General features: G+C 35.9%; 1 long non-coding RNA gene across 1 annotated transcript; it reads right to left on the bottom strand.

Moving 5' to 3' along the window:
* Window positions 1–4,573: 4,573 nt before the first annotated feature.
* Window positions 4,574–12,710, bottom strand: LOC116512098. Its single transcript, XR_004255811.1, has 2 exons — window positions 12,602–12,710; window positions 4,574–6,433 (listed from the first exon to the last, which is right to left on the bottom strand). It is a non-coding gene; the product is annotated as an uncharacterized LOC116512098 (long non-coding RNA).
* Window positions 12,711–14,324: the final 1,614 nt, after the last annotated feature.

Below are 14,324 nucleotides of genomic sequence, written 5' to 3'. Positions count from 1 at the left end.
GGGAATTTTCCTCTAGTCTAGATTAACCCAGGAATCTCTTTTCCCACCATCAAAATGATAAACTGCTGGATATGGAAAGGGAACTGCTGTCCTAAAGATCGTTTAGGCACACAGGAAGCCTGTATAAAGAAGCCAATGTCCACACAGGATCAAGGAAATAAAAAAAAACTATTTTAGTTCTGTATAGAAACAGAAGAGGATCCTTTTGGGCTTCTACCCAAGAAGCACACAAAAAATGAGGCAAGGTCATTTTTATACAATTTAGTATAGGAAACAAAAGTAAGAGAATAATTAATCAGTTATAAAGTTGCACAATGGTCAAAATGTGGACAAAGCAAAGCCATCCAACAATTCTCTATTAATTATTTCATTCTACTTCATTATAATACAAGTTGACAACCTCTGGATGTGTTTATTACTAGGATAAATGTTGGTTACTTCCACACACTGGTCCAGACACTTCTAACCACAGCTTAAGCAAAATATCCCATAACCTTCCTTGATTTGAATAATGGGTTCACTTGCAACAGTGGTGAAATTCAATTTTTTTTTACTATTGGTTCTGGGGACGTGGCTTGGTGGGCGAAGCAGGGGAAGGAAACTGCAAAATCTCTAATCCCACCCCACTCCAGGGGAAGGATACTGCAAAATCCCCATTCCTTCCCCACTCCTGGAGGGAGGATATTGCAAAATCTCCATTCCTACCTCTGGGTCAGCCAGAGGTGGTATTTGTCAGTTCTCCGAACTACTCAAATTTTCCACTCCCGGTTCTCCAGAACCTGTCAGAACTTGCTGAATTTCACCCCTGACTTGAAAGGTATCTGAGATGAGTCAAAGTGACAATTACTCTATATAAGAAACCATTGTTGTTATCCAATGGAGTGTTTGTGGTGGATTCCTCTAGATCTTTCCAAGGTGTTAGAGAAGTTGTTCCTTCTAGTAGGCAAAGACACAAATAGGCTAAGAGGTCTGGAGTTAATCCACATCTTATATTATTTCCTCTAATTATTTATTAATAAAATAATAAATTAACAGGCCCTCAAGTTGTAGGTGTGTCACAGTTATAAGTAAGAACTAGGGAAATTTCCACTTCTCCTTCAGGACAACCAGAATAAAATGAGAAGTCATGAAGCCCAAAGAGCTATGGGGAAGAAAATAAGAGAAAACACTATTCATTTCGTGAAATTTCTAATGGAATTGTAGATCAGAATATGGACTATAAAACACAAAAAACAACAAAACTAAATAGAAAGACTCTTCCTAAATCCTTTTTTAAAATGACTGATGAAATAGAGTTAAAAGATGTATGGAGAGAAAGAAATCCCACAAATAGACAATATACCTTCTACTCAAATAGACATTTATTATGGTCCAGATTAGATATGATATGGATCTCAGTGGAATTGATTTGTGATATACAGGAAATTGACATAGAAAAAAGTACCTGGGCAGATCACAATCCAATGACAATTAAGTGGAAAGGACAAAGGGGAAGATCGAGATGGACTTTAAATAATACTATATTAAAAGAAAAGGATTTTGTACAGAAAATGGAGAAAGAATTGACGTTCTTCTTCAAAGAAAATAAAAAAGAGGACACATCAATGCAGAATCTCTGGGACACAATGAAGGCCTATGCCAGAGACCTGATAATAGACTATATAAGAAAAAGAAATATTAGGAAAAGACAAGCTTTTAAAATACTGGATGATGACTACAAGATACTTGAAAAAGAGCTACAGAAGGCCCCACAAAAAAAGATATTAAAGTAAAAATGGATACAACTAAACATAAAATAGGGCTAATGGAAAAGGAGGAATTAGCACAAAAAATTAGAAGTGCTAAACAGAATTATTTTGAAAATGCAAATAAACCAGGGAGATGGCTAGCGTATAAATTGAAAAAAGAGAGAGAATCAAGTAAAATAATGCAACTAATAGATGACCAAGGGCAAATTTGTTATGGCAACAGAGATAAGAAAAAATTATACAAGAACACTATGGGAAATTATATGAACAAGAGAAGATAGAGGAGGAAAGATTTAAACAATATTTGCAAAAAGCAAATTTACCCCAGATAACTAAAGAAACTGAAATGATGCTAGAAGGTAATATAACGATGATGGAATTAGTTGAAGTCCTTAAAAAAACAAAACAATGGAAAAGATCCAGGTCAAGATGGACTACCAGTGGAATTTTATAAGACTTTGCAGGAGTTGTTGTATCTCCCATTGTTAGAAGTTATGAACGAAGCCATGTTAAAGATGAAGATACCCAAATCTTGGTCAGAAGCATATATAACACTGGTGCCAAAGGAGTACACCGACTCACAGCAAATTAAGAATTATAGACCAATTTCTCTGCTAAATTCAGATTATAAAATATTTGCCTCAATACTGGCAGAAAGACTCAAAAGATACTTTAATAACTTTATTCATCCAGATCAAAATGGATTTCTGCCAGAGACAAATGAAAGATAATATGAGAATAATCCTGGACACTTTGGAATACTATGAGGCACATCCTGAAAAACAAATGGTGTTCATATTCTTAGACGCTCAAATTTCTAGCAATTTCTATATCTCTAGGCATAGAGTTTAAAAATCAAACCATGGAGCAGTCAGGATATATCTTGGGGCTTCAGTGTTGCCACTTGGTCTACTTCCTATAGTGCAAGGGTCCCCAAATCCTGGTCCATGGACTGGCACCAGAGCATGGAATGCCAGCAATTGGGCCACGCAAACAAGTGAAGCCCCATCTATGGATGCAGGCAGCATGCAAAACCATGCCCTTTCTGGTCCACAGAAAAACTTGTCTTCATGGAACCTGTCCCTGATGCCCGAAAGGTTGGCAGCCACTGCTGTAGTGGATGAAATTGCTTTCCCTAACAATAACTAAGTATAGGAAGAGTTTTTGAAAAAATTACAACCAATAATCATATTACCTAAGTTATTGAAGGCAAGCAATTTGATGAAATTCTGTTGTTAATAGTAATTTAATTAAAATATAATTATGAAGATAAAAATATAAAGAAATATATAAGAAAATAAAAAAATAATAAATAGAAAAAGAAAAAGAAAACTATAATAAAAAGAAAAGAAATATATAAAGAAATGATTTCCCCCTTCATCACAAATATAAACAATCTTTAAAACGTATCACTTTCTCTTAAAATAAAACAAATTATCTCTCCTCCCCATTTATTATCTCTTCTTTATAAACAAATCTTTAAAGCCAAGCAAAAGTCCATTAAAGGCTACCAGAGTAAACAACGTATCTATTTTTATCTCTTTTTTAAAAAAAGTTTTTTTTATTTTAATTGAACAAAAACACAAAAAAAGAATCATCCTTCATTTCATCTTGTAGAAAGCGGGTCGATTGGTTACAGATAATTTTCATGCATTTCTTCCACAGTCATTACTTACAATTCACATTAGATTATACACTTTAAATAAAAAATCTTTGTATATCTTACTATCAATATACCACAATTCTCATTTGACTACAATTATTTGAACGTACTTTTACCTCAAATCATTCATATTTAAAGATACAACCACATAATGGCATTCATTAGCTATTTCAAAAAATCCTCCAATAACATTAAATCTTTATGACATCTTTTAAGTAAAAGTCAATTAATAAAGTTTCTAAACCTTTTCCCCCTTCCCCCCCCATCCCGCAACTCACTGTTTAGAATTTATATCCAGGTTACTTTTGCCAATACCATAGCATGTATATATTACTAAACAATGTCCATTGACATTTCCTTGTTGTTATTATAATTGGCTAAAAATAATTTACTATTTATGTCCCATCTCCTCTCGTCAGACACCCCCCCCCCTAAAAAAAACTTTACACCTTTATGACAAGATCTAAAGAAAAATTTGTTAATAAGATTTATAGGTCTTTTTCCCAGGTCACATTTTGCAATTTATATCCAAATTTCTTTTACTAGTTTGCCAATACATATATATATATCATTAAGCTGTATCCATTATCATTTCATTATTGTTATTATAGTTAATTATTTGTTAACAATAAACATTTAATAACAATCTAAAACAATCTAGGAGTTACTAAATTCCTACTTATTGATCACCAAAATCAACTAATTTTTTATTATCAACTTTCATTGTCAACCTATATCTTTCCAGTAACAAAACAGTCTTATCTCTCTTGCCAATTGTGGTGTCAATCTTTTTTTTATCACTTTTATAAATTTTTATAGACTTCTCTCCGCACTTTGTTGCTTGAAGGGTCTCTCAGATAATCTCCTTGCCCACCAGTTGCTACTAAAGTTACTAAAATTAGCTTGTCTTTGGTTGTCAATCTTGCTTCTGAAAAAAATTCTCTTCTTAAATCCATGATCATTACCATTTTTTTTCTTCTGTATCTTGGAATCTAGAATAGAGCTCCAATTCATCGAATTCCCTTTTCCATATTTCCTTCTTTCCACTTTCACCCACATTTGCTCCATTAATAAATTCATCTATTGTCTTGTCTTTATCTTCTATGTCTTCATTCTCCCCTTTAATTTTTGGGGCTCCAGACCCTTATCTATTTTAATCTTGATCAAACTAACCAACCTCATATTCCTTCCTTTTACTTTTAAGCAACTTAATCTTTAGTCCCTTCAGCTTGGTTTCTTTACATTTTTTTCTTTGTCCTTCTCATCATATTCTTTAAAGCTTTAACAAGCCTCTTTCTAAAATCCAACATGGGGAAATTATCGAGGTCACCCACTTGGTTTCTTATTTGTAGTTCTCTTTTAATAATTAAGATGTCATCTAGCTTCCTTTATATGTCCAATGAAGCAAATTTTTCTGTATCATTCTTGTGGCCTATTATAACCCATTTTCAGATCAGTCTCAGTCTTGTCAGTTATAACTTGTTCCTCTTTCATAACATCTTTTGCACACAGTCTATCTATAAAGACAGATGCTCTTGAAATTAATTTCTGAATCCATTGTTCAAAAATATCCTTCAATATGTCCAGTGTTAAAATATAGATGTGATGAATTTCTTTATTTAATGAAGCCAGAGAAATCCTGAATCTTCTGCAGAGATCTCAAATCATTTTCATGTGGAACTGCATTTTTGAAAAATTGAGAGCTTTGAAAATCTTGTTATTTCATTATCTGAAGCCATCTTCATCATATTTGTCTGCTAATAGCACACACACACACATACACACAAACACACACACACTTCACCCATTGTGTTACATTATACTCAATGTAAAATAATCTTCCGACCCAATGAAAGAACAAGCAAGACATCATGTATATAGCACCATTCCATACTGTAAAATGCTTTTCATTTGCATTTTGTCATGGCGTCTATTATCCTCCTCATTTCTTTGAATAATAATAGATGTGGTGTTAATGATGATAGAAAACAAAATGGTGATAGAGAAAAAGTAGCAATGCAGTAATTAAATGTTGCAAAAATTAGCAAGGTGATAAAAAGACAAAAAAGTGAATACATTCTGTAATGTTTTCATAAGTATAGATATTGTCTTTAAAGTGCGTAATATTTCCTGGTTTTTCTATATAAGAAAAATATATCAGAGATATAGTCTCAACTGCTATTAGAAATGAAAGGAAAAGATACTTTACAATAATTGTAATGAAATATTTATGTTGCTATATTTCTGCCCTTTATTTAAAAGAATTCCTTCCCTACTATGAAATAAGATTAAGGTGAAAAGAAATGACTGCATTCACACATAAAACAAAGCCAGAAAAATGTTTCTCTATAACTTACTGAATAAATCAGTAATAGAATGTACACTTACAATGTATAGGTTGGCTCATATATGATAATCAAAAACCCAAGACATTGTGATGTAATATTAATGCTAGGAATAAAATCAAGCCACTGATTGGTGACAATTTAGGCTGAAATTCTGTATGTACTTCCTCAAGAGTCATTCTACAGAAACAAAAATGGAAGCTGTGGTTACAGACATCTAGAACAGTTCTTCCTTCCATTTGACCAAGAAACAATTTTATTTTTGTAAGGCTAAAATAAAGGTGAAATGTGGGGTATTGGAAGCTCTAGTAGCTAGCATGCATTATAAACCTGTCTTTTCTGGTTTTAAATGTATGCCACAACCATCTATTGCTTATAACTAAGTCCTGAAGGGTGCAATTATACAGGGACAGTTTAGCACACAGACTCCTACATTAAAGATATGGCACAAGTCTTGAAATGAACCACCATCCATCAATTAGTAACTTGTTGAGGGCAAAAGAGATAGTGGTACATATCTAGAACTTTCTTGACCTACAGATTTCTATTAATTCCATTGGAGAAAAAAACCTTACCCAGTTGTGAAATTCAAAATTTTTTATTACCGGTTCTGTGGGTGTGGCTTGGTGGGCGTGGCAGAGGAAGAATACCGCAAAATCTCCATTCCCTCCTCACTCCTGGAAGAAAGATATTTCAAAATCTCCACTCCTACCTCACTCTGGGGCCAGCCAAAGGTGGTGTTTGCTGGTTCTCCAAACTACTCAAAATGTTCACTACCGGTTCCCCAGAACCTGTCAGAACCTGCTGAATTTCACTCTTGACCTTACCCTGTTTTTCAATGTTGCTACAGTATAATATTACAGCAAAAGTCAGTGGAATGATTGCAGATTTTATTTTTGCTAGATCGTTTTGTTTGACCAGTTAAGGACTTTCAGTTTAAGAGAGAAGATCTTGCAAAACATACAATTATGATGAAGGGCAGGACTCAGCTAATTATTTTGAGCCAGACTAATGGATGGCTACTTTTGAAAAAGAATACAATTACCTATCCAATGAAAGAGAAGTGAAGATCTTAATAGTACACTCCTACACACTCACAATTATGAAAAGATTACTCTGAAATCATCTCTGCAAACCTTTTGATTTTACTTTTATGTTTGGTGTCTCAAAGGGGAAGAAGAAGGATTGGCATGATACACAACTGAATTGAAGGAGGTCACAGGTTCACACCACAAAGGGATGTATTTCAATGTTCAGTGACTAGAGAGAATGAAGTGCACATTTCTTCAGCCATTTCATCCCAAGTGGGTCATTCTTTTCTTTCATTACTTTTGAGGGATGTTTTAATTGCTGTAAAAAATATTGGTCTGTTTCTCTTTTTCTTGCTGTTTTCAATGCATCTTATCAAAGGATGTGACTCCATATTTAGCAGCTCATGTATTTTGTATATAAATGGAGTCATACATTGCAACATAACTGCAACATAATTTGTTTACATTATAGATAAAAATAGTAATAGTAATTAAATATGTAATTTAATAATTGTTTTACCTAGCTATAAGGATGAAACTTGGATATTAATGGAAGTTTCAGAACAATAGCAATAGCAGTAGACTTATATACCGCTTCATAGGCCTTCAGGCCTCTCTAAGCGGTTTACAGAGAGTCAGCATATTGCCCCCAACAATCTGGGTCCTCATTTTACCCACCTCGGAAGGATGGAAGGCTGAGTCAACCCTGAGCCGGTGAGATTTGAACCGCTGACCTGCTGATCTAGCAGTAGCCTGCAGTGCTGCATTTAACCACTGCGCCACCTTGGCTCAGAGGTTGCTAACATTTTTATTATAATAGCAGAAATGGATATTTTTGACTCTGATCATAAATACATAATTCCTCCCGGCCTTCATAAGAGGGATCAAAGGTAAATGAACAGAACCAGTTCATATAATAGGTTAGCCACCACCAAAAAAATATGAGGTCCAAAGACCAAATTAAATGATAAATTTGGATATACATTTTAGATGGAACTGTGGCAAGCATTCATTCTTTATACTGCAAATCCAGAGAAAATTGTCCCTGAAACTGATGCTAGAGATAGACAGACAGACAGACAATATATGGAAGTTTTCATTAATATCATCAGAATATGCTTCTTAGGATTCAATTTCACTGAATCATAGCTTGGGAAGAATTAAATTTTCTGCATTGCATTGCAGTTTTGAATGTACTAATATTATTTCTTGTTCCTTCTTGCTCATTTGTTGCTTATTAGAAGGATTTGTTTGATACAGTGATTTAATTAATTTGATCTTAGAGGTGAGTCATCTTTTCATTTGTGCACGTATATAAGTGCCTGCTTACTCAAGAAATCTAGCAAAAAGATGCAGATCTTTACAAAGTTTTTCCTAAGCTTAGTGTTGTGATTATTTACCGTATTTTTCAGAGTGTAAGACGTACCTTTTTCCCTCAAAAAAGAGGCTGAAAATCTGGGTGCATCTTATACACTGAATACAGCATTTTCTGCCTCCTGAAACCCTGCTCCCTTCACCAAAATGGCCGTACATAGCCTCTAGGAAGTTTTTAGAGAGCTCGTGGGGGATGGAGAGGGCAGAAATGAGCAAAAACCCGCCCCCTTTTTGCTCAATTTTAACCCCCCCCTTCTCCCAGGAGCACTCTATAAGCTTCCTAAGGTCTATCCGTGCCCTTTTTTTTAATGAAAAATGGGCCAATTTTTGTGAAAAAAATAGGCTGTTTTTTTCTTGTTTGGGAGGGGCATAAACACTCTGCAAGTTCCCTAACGGCTATTCTTGCCTTTGGAGGAGAGGGGAACGGGTCCGTTTTTGTGAAAAACAGGCCGTTTTTGGGAGGTTTGCAGAGTGCAAAAAATTTTTTTCCCTCTTCAAAACCTTGCTACGTCTTATACTCCAAAAATATGGGTATCTCTTTTTTATTTATTAACTGAAGTCAAACTAATGCAGAAAGTTAAACCTCAAAAATCTGTTTTTCTTTCTGATATTTTAATTAAAAATAAGAACAATCCTTTCATATACTGTAATAAACTACCTAATCTTCAGAGACAGTGTTCTAGCAGGAGGAATCAGAAATTACTTTTATTTTATGTCATTTATAAATTTCTATAGTTCAGGTTTTTTTTCCTGGAAGCACATGTGTAGGCAATGTCTTTTTTAAACTCTGGGATATTATGGTTTGATCTGGACATTGAGATGTCCTTATAATTCTAATTTTGCCTGAAAACTATTCAGATAAGACATGACTCATTTCTGTCATTGAAATTCTCTTCTTCCATCTGAAAATACACTCTGCAGCTGCCAGCTGTCTCCAAGGTCTTGTACTAAAATTTGCTAGCAGAACCAAAAAATTTAAAGGCAAAGAAGGAACCAAACTGTATAACATCAGGCAGGCTAGTTTGAAACATCAGACAGTTTGATCTTATGGTTAAGAACTAAAAATAGGACATCTAAGTTCCAGCCTTCTTATGCGTGATGAAGTCCAGCTGGGTGACCATGGCCAATCATTTTCTCTTAGCCCTAGGAAGAAGACAGTAGCAAACCACTCATCTCCTTTTAATGACCCCGTAATCCCTTGCGGGGTTGAGTCTAGGCAACTGAATGGAGTTCATTGTTTACTGGCCAGATGCCATTCCTGTTGCCAATGAGGAATTATATTCAGCAGATATAATCTCATAGTGCTCAGAGAGAGAAACATCTGCCTCTACCTAGGATCAAACTCACAGCCTCCTGATTTTGAGATGAGAGCTCCACCTCTAGATCACCACACCACTCTAAAACATTTATAAAGTGGTGCTAAGGAAATGATATGGACTTGTCCATATAAACATCAGGGATCAAGACTGATTCACAGGCAAGTGTGGAAGCAAGGTAGGTAAGAGTAGCAATTCCAATACACAATTAGGCCAGATTGAGGATAATCCTAAATAGACCTAATGGTAAATGCAAAGGACCCTGAGTGAGACAGAGAAAGAGCCTCAGTCAAGAGAATGGTAGGATAAGAAGCAGCTTAGTTCACATAAGGAATAGGGGCAGATAAATGTCTGAGAAGGAACACTTATCATTTTCTTGGGCTATAAAGGCAATGAGGAAGAAATGTATTTTCAGACTTACAAGATTCGGTTAACGTAACTTACAATAAAGTAGAATTAGCTCATCTAGGCATGCTTCCTGTCTGAACTACCTCAGTAGTAATTTCCAACATATTGAATCCTATAGGCTATTCTCAAAAATCTAAAGATAGAAAAGATCAGATGTGGTTAGTAGTTGACTGGGATCAGTGGTGGGATTCAACCCACTTAAAAACCAGTTAGTCGAAAATGTGAGTGTGTGCGCATGTATGTGTGTGGCTTTCCCTGGGCCCCCACCTGAGGCGAAGGGTGACCAGGTGGCATGCTTACCTTTGGTGACCTGAGCAGGCAAGGCACAAAGATTAGCTGGATGGTCTGGACCACGTAGCAAAGGGAAGCTAATATATAGGGCAGGGCAGGGTGGGGTGAGTTGGGCTAGCTGGTGGTTGATTTTACCAGTTCTCCAAATTGTGCAAAATCATGGCAACCGGTTTGCCCAAACCGGTCCGAACTGACTGAATCCCACCCCTGGTTGGGAGTATGTTAAAAAATTCTAACTACATAAACCAGTCTGGGAAGTAAAACAAAAAGGAAACAAAAAGAGAAGAAGGCAGTGGCAGATTATAGATCTCACAAAAACAGGGATAGCAGGAGTTGAATTTGCAGGAAACTTTAATCAATCTCATTCATTTTCCTTCTAAACTTTGGATTCAGTGAGATTCAGCTAGTTCAGCCAGGCCTTTCATTACTTAGAATGGGCTCATACAGTTCTCAGCTGAGCGGTGTGAACAAAAGACTAAATTAGCTCTGTTTTGGGTGTGCATAATGCAGTTCAAGCACAATGGCTTCAGCATGACACAGAGCTCTAAGTTACATGAGTCAGGAACATGTTCATTGTAAATGCCAGGATATTAATAACATTTACATCACGAATTACCATTAATGGCAAGAACTTTATAGAAATGCCTTAAGATCAGCTATAACTGTGTGTGCAAATCCACCCGCAATATTCCTTGCTAATTTTGCTGCTAATTTTTCCTTTGATATCTAGATAAAACTTTTTCTATTAGAAAACCATTGCATTGGAACAATCTTTTGAAAAAAGTTGTGAGCCAGGTAAAAATATCTTGAGGTCATTCAGTCATATTACAATACTTATGTAATATGTAAGAGCAATACTTACATAATATGTAAAAGCAGTGGTGGCTCAGTGGTTAGAATGCAATATTGTAGGCTACTTCTGCTGATTGCCACCTGCCGGCAGTTTGACAATTCCAGTCTCTCCATTTCAAGATTGGCTCAGCTTTCCATCCTTCTTAGGTTGATAAAAGAGGACCCAAATTGTTGGGGGCAATATGCTTACTCTGTAAACCTCTTGGAGGGGGCTGTAAAAGCACTATGAAGCAATATATAAGTGCTTTTATTATTATTTACACTGTACAAAATATTGACTGGATCTCAAAGGATCATTGATCATTATTACTAGGATCTCAACAGATAGAGAGGCACTTTTCTTTTCCACCAGCTTTCAAAGTTCACATAGGTGTCCAGAATACACCATCAAACGAACTACATGATTGCATTATGAAATTATATCACATATACCCATAGACACTCTTGCGTACTTATGAAGTTTGGAGATTCCATTTAAACCCATTTCCAGTTTTAACTTAAGTCACTGGTGGTTTTCTAAGCAAAATACCTCTAGTATTAATCTCTCTTATAACACTATTCTCCAAGGTGTACATTGCAAACATATTGGGATTCTAATTTCAGAATTCCTGGCCAGCTGGATGCCATGTCTTCACAATTATGGGAGTTTCAACAATTACAAATCTACAAGGTCTCAGAGGGAAAAGATCTATCTTTTTCAGTTCCTTCACACAAGTTGTATTTGGCAGACTCTTTATTTCCCCACAAGAGACCTTGTCATAGTACAGATTGTGGTGTGTGTGTGTGTGTGTGTGTGTGTGTGTGTGTGTCTATGCCACATGTTTTATTATATATATATTATTTATACATTATACCAATTGTACAACAATTTGCTGAGACTAGATAGTGCTTTCTGCTAGCTGGCTGGCATTTGCAAGGCATGCATCTTAGGATACAGTCTGTACTTCAAGTACTGGCTTTAGAACAGCTTTTATTGCCTAGCAACTGCTTGACCATAAAGCATCTTAAAAATGATAGTATCTTGAATTAGTGTTCCTAATTAATACTTGTTTTAAGAGGCTTTGGGGCATATTAATCCACTTCCATAGTTCCATCTTAACTGTGAAATTTGATACTTACAGTTGCTAACACTTGAATTTTTAGCAAGCTGGCAATATGGGATGTTTGTTATGCATTCATTGAAGATTATGGCAGAGGATTTCACAGGATTGAAGACAAAGCCTGCAGGTGACAATTGCAAAGTGCCACCTTTCTTCTAAAACTGAATATATATATGTCCTTGTTTTAGGCTAATGTTTAACACATTTTTGTAGTCTATCACTGATTACCATTCCATTTCCGATTCCTCTGAAGAAAATATAACAGAAATACAAACTTTCTAAGATTAGTTGTGCATGACTTCTGCCAGCCTGGTAAGTTTTCCAGATAGGAAGCACTCCCAGATGAACTACTTCTGCTTTATTGTAGGATTACATTATCAGTAGCTTGCAAATCAGAAAATACATTTTCCCCCTTTGCCTTTACAGCCCAAGAAACTAGAGAGGGTTCCTTCTGAGATGTTTGCCAAACCTACCTTCTTTTTGTTAGCCAAGCCATCTCTTATCCAATCATTCTCCTGGCTGTGGTTCTTCCCTCTGACTCCCAAGATCATTCCCACATACCACTGCAATGGTGGTAGGATTCAAAAAAAAATTTACTACTGGTTTTGTGGGCATGGCTTGATGGGCGTGGCATGGCTTTGTGGGCATGGCTTTGTGGGTGTGGCAGGGGAAGGATACTGCAAAATCCCCATTCTCTCCCCAACCCACTAACCTGCTTTCCAGCTCGGTTCGCTTGTTCAGAAGATCAGCTGGGAGGCAGCGGGGGCAGGGCCAGCCTATTTGCCAGTTCTCCAAACTACTCAAAATTTCCACTATCAGTTCTCCAGAACCTGTCAGAACTGGCTGGATACCACCTCTGCGCTACAACTTCTTACCACTCTTATCTTTGTTTGCGCTACAACTTCTTACCACTCTTATCTTACCACCAGTTTATCTTTGTTTTTCCTTTTAAAAGGTTTCCTAGATTGTAAGCTTAAGAACAAGAATGAATTACCTACCCACCCATTCTAATGTCCATTTGTTTAGAGTTCAAGATTTTAAAATGCTTAAATGAACAGTAGCATCTCCTTTTACTCCTCTTCTTATATTAACTGCCTTCTTTCATATTTTAATCCTAGTTTGGTATTAGCAATTTACAGTACATGGGTCATTTCTGGAGCTGGGTTTTACAGATTAATAAGATCCCATCTGAATTTGAGATGAAAAGATGTGGCATTAAATGTGGCATTCCATTCCACATTTAACATTTGGGAATCAGTGACAGTAAAAAAATTGGTTTAATAGACTACTGGCTGTAATAATTTCCAATTCAAATATATTAGATTTTTTTTTTTTGCAAAGTTTTAGCATGAGAGTTTCACCAGTTTTATCACAGATGCATGTTTTGAACTGTTACCTCTTTTAACAAAAATGGAAGCTGTGGTTACAGACATCTAGAACAGTTCTTCCTTCCATTTGACCAAGGAACAGTTTTATTTTTGTAAGGCTAAAATAAAGGTGAAATGTGGGGAAAGTTCTGGGCTAAGAAAGTGAAGTAACTTTCTTCTGCAAAAAAAAAATCATTTATGGTATGCAGGAGCTGCTTATACAGGAGTTCTTTTTTAAGCCTTAAAAGTATGTTAACACTATTGCATGTAATATACTGTGTGGTATAAAAAACAGGGTGCGGCGTACTTAATAATCTAATGATAAAACATACTAATGTAGACCAACTGATATAGTGAAGACTCACTCCCACAACATGAGGCATGACTGCTACAGACAAGTAACAGCAAAAAAGATTAAATATATTTGTGGAAATGATAAGAATGAAGGAGAAAACTGAACAAACATATAAGTATGAGAAACAAAAAACGAACAGTACCGTATTCCCCTCAAACTTTGAAAGACTTTAATATCATACCAGCAACAGAGACCATCGACACATCAATCAATGAACATGCCACCACAAACTCAACTTTGTCTATGTACAGAAGGAAAACTGAAACTATGGATTGATTCTCAAGTCTGTAACAAGTACTTTCTTCTGGGCCTGAGTTGGGCAAAATATATACTGACATGAAATGCCCTGCCCCACATCTGTCTTGTTCATCCGTTGTAATGGGGCCAGTCAATATTGCTACCTGCCCACAGTGGTATTTTCAGAACAGGGTTTCCTATCTTTTTTCTCCTTTAGCTTTGTCTACTGGTAGGAGG

The sequence above is a fragment of the Thamnophis elegans genome, chromosome 8, assembly GCF_009769535.1.
Source record: "Thamnophis elegans isolate rThaEle1 chromosome 8, rThaEle1.pri, whole genome shotgun sequence".
Classification (NCBI taxonomy): domain Eukaryota; kingdom Metazoa; phylum Chordata; class Lepidosauria; order Squamata; family Colubridae; genus Thamnophis; species Thamnophis elegans.
The sequence above is the reverse complement of the archived record's forward strand: the minus strand, read 5'-3'. Positions and strand labels throughout refer to the sequence as shown.